Below are 12,313 nucleotides of genomic sequence, written 5' to 3'. Positions count from 1 at the left end.
CCTCTCCTCAGGCAGAAAATACGTAGTTTTCGTTATTCGCGTCGCGTTTACGTGAGTTTTCTGGTCCTTGACCAAATAAGGATTTTTTAAACTGGACATTAGGCCAGCAACTTTCCTGACTTGGAATAAATAAACTGGTCCGTGACCATTGACCAGAGCACGTCGACTGCTAAACTAAAGAAGTGGATAATTAAAATATTATAATTTTAATGAGTGGAATCTGGTTACCTTTGAACTTTCTTAGTAGTCTCGTGGACCATTGACTCCCCCCCTCCGATTTAATTTTTGAACTGACCAGGCAATTTTTAAACTGGTCATTTGACCTGTGTAACCACCTTATTTCCCACGCTGGCGCGAGTTGCTTTGCGTTGTCGAGTGCGTGATGGAGTCGGCTATGCCTGGAGTCCCAACCTTGAAGGAGAGAGGAATGGAGTGGAAACCCCCATACCTATAGCGTTGCCTGTGTACCCCCACCAACGGCACCATAGTCCTCCCAGCATCCTCAGCGGTTTGGTACGGTCGTACTGGACGAAATTGTAAAGTGCGCTCCCTCTATCTTCAAAATAGAAGCTAGTTCTCATACAAATAAAATGGCGCTACGCGGCAGCACTTAGCAATCGCCTACCGAAGGGTAGGGGCGTGCGCAAGGTACATTGGGAGAGATTCGGTGCCGAAGGTCGCCCATCATCATTTCCAATCCATCTCAACTCCATTATCCCTGTCCCAACCGCCGAGACTTCCAACCACTAGCATAGCCCACTCGATCACGCTCTCTTTTCCCCGGCTATATATTTTGAAGATGGCACTTTTTAGGCGTATTAACAATCTTGGATCATCTTTGTGAACTTTTAGGGTAGACCTGACTATATTTTGTTTAAGGTTTTAAGCTTAATATCAAACAGACGTTAGTTTATGCTACAAAAAAGTTTGAAATTGACAATCTCGGATCGTCTTTATGAAGTTCTAAGGATATCCGAATTTCATATTCGGCTTATGACAATTTTGAGCTAAATGTTAAACGGACATAAATCAGCATTTTTAAAAATTTTGTAAAATTGTCAATTTGGTCCTATTTCTGGAATTTTGGGGGGGGGGGGCGCCTCGCGTTTCAATAAATGATTGCAAAAAATGTATTATGTTAATTACAATAAGAATACAAACTTTTATTGATTTATGTTTTTTTTTTTGAAGTATCATTTTAAATAAAGGTCTGATTGAGCTAAAGTTATGCTTAGTGCAGATTTTGAAAATGTAAAACAGTTTCTTTACATTCTTAATTAAAATGAAGACTGAAGGAACAGATATTAATCAAAAATGTCTTGATTAGAATCAAGACCTAAAACGTATCGATAAGACTGAGGTTATCACTTGTCTGAAGGATCAGATATTAGTTTTTCTTTTTAATTGAAACTTAAATGCATGCTGAAGAAAAAGCAACGTTCCATTACCGTTTTTCGTTCAAATAAATTATTTTACTGGTAATCAATTTCAAAAATTTACTTATCTCGGCTTTTCGACCACAATTCCATTCCCCGAAAGCATTTTATCATTAAATTAATTACTTTTGGGAGATAACGTGTCAAAATAACCTATAAAACAATAAAAAACTGTAATAACGGTCTGTTTAGCCATGACAACAACCTTTTAAAAGTTACAAGGACTATATAACCCTTTCGAGACTAACAGGACCTGAGCAAACTATAGCTTAACGTGCTACTAGTACGACCAGGGAGAATTGATGTAAACTGGAGTTGAAATTTCATCATGTGCGACCTGCGGCCATGAAACTCTCCCATAGTCCCAGTGAGTGTAGAACATAATTTTTTCGCTGTTATCTGCCAAAATCAATCTTTCTAGGTAGTGCCGCCTCCTCACTTGAATTTTTCAAGATATATTAAGGTTTGAACGAACAAAATTCTATATTACTATTTTCACTACCATGTCCCTCTGCTAACTCGAAGCAAACTTTCCTCTCTTTTTACTGCTCATTACCGGTGCCATTCCCTTGACTTTCTGTTCGTTATAATTACTATCATGAGTTTATTTATTTCAAACCAAAATATAATAAAATGGACTCTTTTTCCTTTTGTGCTACTTAGAATTTACAAATGTATATAACGTTGTGCCGTGACATATCAAATAGTCTCTAACCATTGTTAGAAACTAGAGAGAGAAATTGGGCAGTAACACTGATCATGCCCTGAACTAAGAGAAAGAACAATACGACGGTTGACTAAAGTACACTTGATATTACATAATTTTTCAAAACCGCGAATAAAAATCTTACTTTCCCTATTGAATTTGGCGCCATTGGTTTTAGAATAATTAAAATGTTCCACTGCGAAGCGTGCCGGTCACGAATGAGGATGTATCGTCTTTAGGAACCTTTTAAAACGCAAAACAATACACGTATTCTCCCAAAAGTAATTAATGTAATGATAAAATGTTTTCGGGGAATGGAATTGTGGTCGAAAAGCCGAGATAAGTAAATTTTTGAAATTGATTACCAGTAAAATAATTTATTTGAACGAAAAACGGTAATGGAACGTTGTTTTTTCTTAAGCATGCATTTAAGTTTCAATTAAAAAGAAAAACTAATATCTGATCCTTCAGACAAGTGATAACCTCAGTCTTATCGATACGTTTTAGGTCTTGATTCTAATCAAGACATTTTTGATTAATAGAACTAAGAATGAATACTCCTTAGCAAATAAATACTTTATTTTCATAAAAATATTGGAACACCAGTTTCAAAAATATAACATATTTAATATTTTGTCCAGTACCCATTAACTTCCACTACGTCTCTCATCCGTTTTGGAAGTGAGGCGATTAAATTCTCAAATAATGTTCGATTTTGGCCAATCTCTTCCCAAGCGTTTTGGATTGCAGTCCACAGCTGTTCCGCGTTAATAACGTCTCTATGGTCAATTACTTTGACCATTTCAGCCCAAACGTTTTCTATAATGTTCATGTCAGCCCCCTTTGGTGGCCAATCGAAAGACTGTATTCGAAATAGAAGAAAAATTAGCCATTTCAAAAATTTCATTTACTGGCCCAAACTAGTTTTTAGTAAAAAAAACCTAGGCTATATCTAAACCAGCTTGTTAATTTCAATCCGAAACCTTACTCCTCCTTGGAATGGGCAGATACCCATACATCCTATACTACGATGTTTGTGGTGAAAGAGGGTAAGGAGCTAATCTCGCATTGCTCAGAGATCTATAGGCTGTATTTGCTTCTCGACAAAATTAGAGTCAACCCACACTAGTCTCACGATTGAGCAGTTCTTAATGTTGGATAGAAAACATGGATATGTATTTTCACAAAGTTTCGAATCTGTAAGACTCAATATCATATCGATCATAATAACACGTGAAACAAAGTTTTTTATTTAGTTTATTATTACTTTATTTATATATTGTATATTTATAACATTAAAATAAAACGATATATTGTATATTTATAACATTAAAATAAAACGAAATAAATTTCCTTACCTACATTCCCAATATCAATCCAATATTATTATCATATTTTCGTTTGAATCAACTTACCATAACATTTCTACGAACATCTGTCTCGATAAAACGAAAACAGTAGGTGTATGAATTAATAATTTTTGAACGTTTTTCTCCCAATGTTAGTTCAATATAAACCTCTTCAACTAGTTATTTTTTCTACCTTTGTCTGCATAGTGATATGTAATTTATCTTTGTGTATGAATTTACGATTGTAGGTCTGTTGTTTGTACATTTTTTATTTAAATGAGCAATTATACAGATCATACACATATAACATTAATTGAATATCAAGTATAGATAAACTTAGTTTTGAAGAAGTCAATATCGTTTATGATACAATTAAAAAGAAATGGCTCATCAATTGGCTGGTTAGAACCAAAATCATTTCTTTAATTTTCCAAAACTGTTTCATAATCAATCTTTTCAAGGCTTTAATGAGGTTTTTTTGCACTCTTTCATTCCAATCACTTTCTTCTAATTCACATTGTACGTCGTGAGCAATCTGGTTTTGACAGGCCTCGTTTTGACAATATTTGGTTATTTCCAATAATATTTCAGTCAGATTCTTAAGAACAGCTTCTCTCATGAATTCCACGGCTCTCGTTTTCTCTACCAACTCATTGTCAAGCAGTCCTCTTATTTTTTTAAGTGTTCCCAAGCAGTATGATTAAGGGAAATTCCCTCGCCAGTAGCATACATAACGTTATATTTTTCACATTTTCCTCTAGTGTATTTTCTTATGTCGAATATACGTTTCTTTCCACGGGTAAAACATTCCAATTTCAAATTTGAAGTAGTAGGATATAACCAAACGGAAAAACGCGGCAATTACCCTTGAAGAACGGATCAATCTCGTTGGCATACTCAAACATATTACACCATAGTTGCTTTTTTAAGCATAACTCTACACCCGTATCAGTCCTTTTCCAGTAAACCTCTGGGGATAAGACATTACCGATCCAAACCTCTACTTTATCCGCTACACTATGAACTTGACACATCTTCATTTAACAATGATATGATAAAACTCTACCGCAACCCATTAATATACGTCACGCAGGTTACTGAAACAACAATTCTTCGAATGACGTCACAGATACAGTTGAAGAAGAGACTGCCAGATTCCCGCGCAGTTTTTCGCGAGTTTCCCAATAGGCGGCGCGCGGTGTTTTCCCGCGAGGGGGCGCGCGGTGTTTTCCCCGCGAGGGGGCGCGAGGGGGCGTTGCTTACGTCACTCATAACGTCATCCTTAGGTCATTGAACCTTTGACCTACTTTTACACTGACCAAGTGACTTAGTGACCTTGACCTACATTCTACACCTACGGAGGTACGAAATGTGTGGTTATACTACTCCACCAATGTTAAAACCGGCTTTTCCCGTGAAAGCGCATTTCAAGACAATATAATGTTGGAGTTGTCAGCCCCAGGTTGTTTGTGAAAGTACCTAGTGACGCCTTCGCAAACGGCGTTTATGAGGACGCTTTTACCCACTCCAGCTCCCCCAGTGACAAATAGGCAGAGATACTGGTCGGGCTTAGTTTTGAAATGCCCAAGAATGTAGCCAAATACTTCTCTCTGCTTTACGTTTACACCCTGTACCATTTTGGCATACTCACTGTCCTCTACTATACGAACAGTTTGCACGACTGTGTAATCTGGGACACCTCAATCTGGGATTTCCCGTCCGATGTCTGCCGTAGCATCTCGTACGCAAGCCAGAACGGCGAATTCTGTGTCATCCATATTGTATTGGCGATCTCTTTCATCTTGATGTTCCAGTATTGGTTGCACATTAGCCAAATCTACTTGAGCTTCACTTTCGAGGAATTCTACCCTCGCTCTTTCAAAGTCGGCTTCACCAGTTTCATTTACAAATTCTTTTCTTTTCCGCGAAATCAGTTCCATATTTGCTTCTCTGTGGCCTCGCCGCGCCAAGGATAGAACAAGAGAATTTGCTCTCTGTAGAAAATTTAGAAATCCAATGTATCTTTCTCGATACTGTAATTCCTGTATCGGAGGACTTTTGCCTGTGTACGTTTGCGTACAAACCCATGGCCATAGTTCAAAGCGATCCAAACCGAACCTACATTAGATTCGGGCTCGCTTTCCTGTCGTTCATCCTCGTTCAGGCCTGAAACTTGCCGACCTCGGCCGTTTTTCTTATTGAATTCATACCAAGCTGAAAACTCAGCCTTGAAGGGTTACGATCAATTAGGCTTTCCGAAAAAATATCTGTACCACTTTTTTCACATAAATTTTGTTTTGGAACTTTATTCTCTAAAAATCTAGCGTCACTACCTTTTTCATTATAAAAATATAATTCTTACTTATTGGTCAAAACAATTGGTTTATAGTGAAATGTTTTGAAGCATTGGATTTTTACTAATTAAGTTGTAATAATTTTGAAAATTTAAAAAACCTATAATTTGATAGTTTTAGCTTTTTATTAAAATTCATTTGAAAATGATGCAAGCAATTTAATTTTTAAAACTGAAATGGATTTAATGTATATAAAATTCATTATAAATTTGCTAGGGCCATAAATTAATTATGTACAAAAAAAATCTATATCTATAAAAAGGAAAGTCCTGACTGACTGACAGACTGACTGATAACCAACGCCCAGCCAAAACCGCTTGGCCTGGAAGGCTGAAAATTTGTAGGAACGTTACACATAACTAGTAGGCGCGATGTTTCTAATCCGCTGCCATCTTAATAAATGGCGCCCAAAAATGTAAAAAGTCTTCTCTGTGCAACAAGTCCGAGCGTTTCAACTGAGTTCGCAAATATTAAGTACACTGGTTTCCTTTTACCTATAGACGGGCTGAATGGTCTTTTGGGTTCAATTTGTTGCCATCTTTTTAAATGGCGGCCAGAAATGTAAAAACTCTTCTCTATGGAAAAATGTCTGCATGAAAAGTAATAAAAAATGTCCCGACGGGCAACGCCGAGTGCCTTCGCTCCTAGGTTGCTACAGAAATATTAGTCATCAAAATAATCTACCCATTCTTCATATCATTTTGATGGAAGTTCTTATTACACGCGAGCGACGTTGGCAGTTTGAACCATTTTTGTAACTATTATTAATTAGTATAATTTTCAAGAAAAAATAAATAAACGAAAAACAAATAAGTACTGATTACCAGTCAACCGATGAACACATGTAAGATGTTTCTTTTATTTCGAAAGGAGTACCAGTGGTGGCGACTAAAAGCAAATGAAAACCAGATCTTAACTAGGCGCAAGTGAAATTCCATTACCCATAATTGTTTGACAGCCAATAATTTCGGTTCCGGACTCTTCATGAATAAAAATATGTATATCTTTGAAGTATAATTTCACGTTGACGCAAATTTTCGGATAGTTAGAAAAGTCTACACGTATTCTAATAATAATAATAATAATAATAATAATAATAATGAATGAATGAATGAATGAAAAGGGAATTTAATGTGCATATAAAAAACTACAAAAGAGTTCACTAGAATACACACATGGAACTAAATATCATCAGTATACAAATGATCACTGTACAGAAAAGATAATTACTATATACAATCAGACATGAATTAGGAACTATTACCGAATTTTGGCTAAGTTTATACTAAAAATATCAAAGTTCATACAGTGGCGGTTATACGTTTCATGCATACGGATTATGGGATTCAATCGCTTTACAGGTACATAGAATGTGGCATTTCCTCTGGGGGTGTGTGGTATTAAAAAGTTTAGTCTGGCTAACAGAACGCTAAGTGATAATTTGTGATGTAATAGTTTATATAAAAATTTAACGTCTTGCATATTCAATAAATGTTGCAAGGTTTTTAAGCCGAGACTATCCAATAGCAAGTCGTATTGGTAGTCGAGGTGACGCATAGAAAACGTATGGGCGTACAAGACAAATTTTCTCTGTACGTTTTCCATGCGTTTCCTAAGGTAGAAGCTACACTCACTCCAGGCAATAGAACCATACAATAGACGAGATATGACTAAGGTGAGAAATAGTAGTCTGAAGTGTATCAGGGATTTAGTGGTCGACAGATCTTTAATGCAGCACCGAGTGTGCGCCGACAGCGATTAATTGTTTGAGTAACATGCTCGCGAAACAGAAGAGCTCTATCAAATACTACTGAGATCGGTGATGAGTAATCGTCGTGGTATTGGTGATCGTGCGATGGAGTAGGTAGCCTGTATCTCTCTACAAATTCTACGCGTGAATGTGACGTTAACAGACTTAGCAGGATTTATTGGGAGGTTGTTGTAGTCGCACCATGAAGCAATAGCATTCAAGTCTAATTGTAGATTTGCACTGTCTGCGCGGTTGTTAATTGAATTGCATATTTTATGATCGTCGGCAAATGCAATTAGTTTAGAGTCTTTTATGCAATATTGCAAATCATAAATATATATGTTGAATTGGAGGGGCCCAAGAGAGGACCCCTGCGGAACTCCGCATGCTACTTGATAAGAAATGTTCGTTATGTCGGAATTAATTTTAAGTACGTTAACTCTGTGTGACAAGTAAGAGCGAAACCATCCCAGCAAGCCACGGCGCACACCCAAAATTCGCATCTTTTCCAAAAGAAAATGGTGGGAAACACGATCGAAAGCCTTAGCCAGGTCGAGGTAAACGACGTCGACCTGACCACGGCTCTCGACAGCAGGGGCGACATAGTCCATAAAGACAGATAAGTTGGTGTCTACACTTCTTCCCGGCAGAAAGCTATGTTGACAATCATAAGGAAAGAGTTGGAACCACTTTTGCAATTTGGTGTGAACTACCATGTCTAATAATTTGGCCAGAGTGCAAAGGAGTGAAATGGGACGATAGTTTTTAATGTCGCATGTAGGACCAGATTTATAAGTAGGTACGACCACCGCCTTCTTCCACGTGGTGGGGAACACACCACTTCGAAGTGATTGATTAAAAATGTGGTCCAGGGCTGGTAGAAGGAGATCCACACAGCCTTTAATAATTAGAGCCGGTATGTTGTCCGTGCCAGTGGAAAATTTGTTTTGGGAGTTTTAAAATTGCCTGGTAGATATCATTCTGAGTGAGAACAATGGAAGAAAGCGTGTGGTGTGGTAGGCTAGTAGTGACGGGGTCGTATTGCCCATTGGGAGGAGTCCCGTCAATGGAAATGCGTGAAAAATGATCCTTGAAGAGTGAACCAAGTTCCTCGGAATCTGAAATCATGGCCTTATCAACCTTCAGCGATATGCAATGAGATCTATCCTTAACATTTCCATTGACGAAGTTCCAGAATTTCTTAGGGTGGTTGAGTGCACCTTGGAAGACCCGTTCACCCTCGGAATGTCTATCCCTTGTAGTATATCGGCGGACAAGCGCCCTGTGCTGATTGTGTGAAATGAAGTCTTGTAAGACGTGAGTACGCTTGTATTTTCTATAGAAATATTTTTTCCGCCTCATGGCGGCGCGCAATTCAGGAGAGTACCAGTGGGGGAAAGCAGACTTTCCACTCGCATTACGAATAGGAATGGCCGCATTCATGGCGTCCTGAATGTAGGCTGTCAGTAATTCCGCACAATAATTTGCATCACTGGAATCCGTGATGCACGACCAGTCCGAAACGCGCAGCGTGTCATAAAGTAAAGCGTAATCACCCCTTTTGTACTTATAGGACGGCTTCGCTCTTCTCGTGTGTTGGGTTAATTTGACAGGGTAAGTGACTACAAAGGGTGGATGATAGGTGTCGATACGAACAATGGGTTCATCTAGCATTGAGATATCTAAATTATTTACATTAGCCAAGCAGAGGTCCAGTACATTGCCACTGCAGTTAGTAAGGTCGTTAAATTGGTGCAGATTGTAAAAATAACATAATTCAAATATGTTTCTAGCAGTCAGGGAGGTGCAACCCATAGTGCCATTAATATCCCAATTAATTCCAGGAGTATTGAAATCACCCAGAAGTAACAAGTTTGTGTCCTGTTGGGGCAGTTCTTTAAGCAGACGTAATTTGTATTTATCATAACGCTCATCGTCAGATACGGGAGGAAAATAAGCAACACCAATTAGTTGATCCTCACCAGAGGTTATTTTTACCTGGATAAAAACACACTCCGTGACACCCTCCAGATCATGACGCCTAGAGCTAAAGTAGGAATTTTTAATCGCAATAAGGGCACCACCACCCCGAACATTCTTATACTCATGATTGGGTCGATCACCCCTATAGACTGTATAATTGTCCGCAAAATAGTTATTAATAAAGTGATCTTGGTTAAGCCAAGTTTCGGTCAAACAAATTATATCAAAATCATGTGAAATCACATTGTTCAAAAATTCATCGCCTTTGGTCCTTAAACCGCGTACATTCTGGTAGGCGATGTTTGATTTGATTCCGGTGGGTTGGTCTCCGAGCAATGTTTGTGTTTAGGGCGTGGGACACCGTTGAAAGGAGAGATTATACAGTCTTCGGGCCATATGGTAGGATCGCTTTGTAGGGTAAATTCTGTTTGGTCCGTGCAGGTCACATAGAAAGATGAATGAGAAGCCGCTGGACTCTTTGATTTAAGTCGGATACATTGGGCTGTGTGAATTTGGTTGTCTTCCCGCAGGATGGTCTGGAGTTCCGCAGACAAGAGGGACTTCTCAAGGCGACTCACAAATAGACCCTTTGGGGTAGCCTTCGTAGCAGTCTTGATACGAGACGTTTTGGGAAACGCTGTTTGCACTGGTGTGCGAACGCGGGTGGTAGGAATGGTTGGCCGGTTCGTGGAGGGCACGTGGGTAGCCAGGTTAGCAGCCGCAGTAACCACTTTTAAATATCTTGGTATCTGGATTGATGAAACCTTGTCATGGAAAAACCAGATTGATTACGTGAGAAGGAAAGTTGACTCACGCTTGTGGCTTCTAAGGCCTCTGCAACCTTATCTTACATTTAAAACCCTCAAGCTGCTATATAACTCACTGTTTAAACCAATCTTCGAATACGGAAATATTTTCTACCACAATGTGTCCCCTACAGCGTTAACTGAGCTCTATGTAGCCCAAAATAGCTGTGCGAAATTAATTATGAAAATGTCAAAACACTCGTCCGCCTCTGAAGCTAGAAAAGGTGCCGAGTTAATGGGCCTAAATAAATTATACCTAATGAACCTCCTAATATTCACGTTCAAGACTAAAAACAAAACTGTCCCCAAGTACGTCAATGACTGGTTCCCCGCCACAAATCAATTCCATAACACCCGTGGTAAATTGACGAATTTTCTTAAGCAACTGAGCTCTGGACCTAAAACTATTTCTTGATTCGCGGCATAATACGACTTCGAAGTTAAGAACAGAGGATATAAGGAAACCAGGATGGGCAACCCCAACGATTAACGGTTTGTTTTGACCAAGGCTTAGTGAAAATAGATTAATTTACAATAATTTACAAATTTAATGAAAATTCTTACCTTAGGCGTTTTATATTTAAATAATATTAAATTTTAGCAACTAAAAATAATTAGATTAGACCTAATTACTTTACTAAAGCTTCGCAAAGTTCCTAAACACTATTTAAGGCGACGATTTAGACTCGAGTATTTTGATGGCGTCGCCGCGTCAACGTCACGGCGGCATTATTAAAGCCGTCTTATCGCGCTCTCTATAGGCCATTTCATCCAAAGAGCATTATGAATAAACTCTCAAATTATTACGAGGCAACTAAACGTTAAAAAACGCCAATTTTGGTCGCGCTGATATTTTCTAGTAAATTAGTGTATCCATGATATAATATCGCAAATCGAGTTTAAACGGTTCATGGGTAGTTGAGCGGTTTTCAAAAGAGCGTTTTGGAATAAAGCGGTGCCCAAAACAGCGGTTTGCAAAACCGCGTGGAATCAAAACCGCGGTTGCTGTTTCCGCGTTTCTCAATACAGCGCTATTTCAAAAAACAGCGGTTGCTGTTTCCACGTTTCTCAATACAGCGCTATTTCCCAAAACAGCGGTTGCTGTTTCCACTTTTCTCAATATAGCGCTATTTTCCCAACCAGCGGTTTAGCACTATAGCGTTTCATAACCGTTTGGGATCCTCAGGTTATGGACTGGTTCGCGGAATATATTTTGGAAAAGGTGGCAGCAAATTAATAAGAGTATATTTTGGAAAAGTTGGCAGCTAATTAATATCAGAATATTTTGGAAAATGTGGCAGCTAATTAATAGGAGGATATTTTGGATAAGGTGAAAGGTAATTTATAGGAGTTCAAAAAACCCATCCCAACCAAACATTAAAACGCATTAACACACTAGACCACGAAACTGTTTGTTTGACAACCATTAAAATTCAAACCTAAAGCTGAAATCAATACTAATTAGAGCTCGGCATTATCCATCCGTTATCCGTAAATTAGTGAATAATCGATTATTTATAGATAAATGTTGTGGACATAATTCGATTTAATATACAACTTCTGTTGATAATTCTGGATTATGGATGAAATAACGTGGATAATGGATAGATAATGCCGAGCTCTAATACTTATACCTTCAACAATACGAAACAACGCTCAAAATATAAACGCTGTAATCAAAATGCGCTGAAACGAGAAATGGCTATAATGGCAAACGCGTTTATGAAAAAGCCGTTTTGGACAATGCTGTTTTGATAACACGCCCAATCGATAACATACCGTTAAAACACCCTTATACATTAAGGGCAGTATGAAGTCTTATCTAAGAGAGCTACCGCTCTCTCAGAAGCGAGGAGATAATAATCAAAACGTCCATTGTGAGTGATTGAGTTTCTCCGTACATACAGAATTGACTTATTATTGACGAAC

The sequence above is a fragment of the Phalangium opilio genome, unplaced genomic scaffold (assembly GCF_054372755.1).
Source record: "Phalangium opilio isolate 3A_F unplaced genomic scaffold, DU_Popi_V2 ptg000329l_1, whole genome shotgun sequence".
Lineage (NCBI taxonomy): Eukaryota > Metazoa > Arthropoda > Arachnida > Opiliones > Phalangiidae > Phalangium > Phalangium opilio.
Note: the sequence above shows the minus strand (reverse complement) of the source record.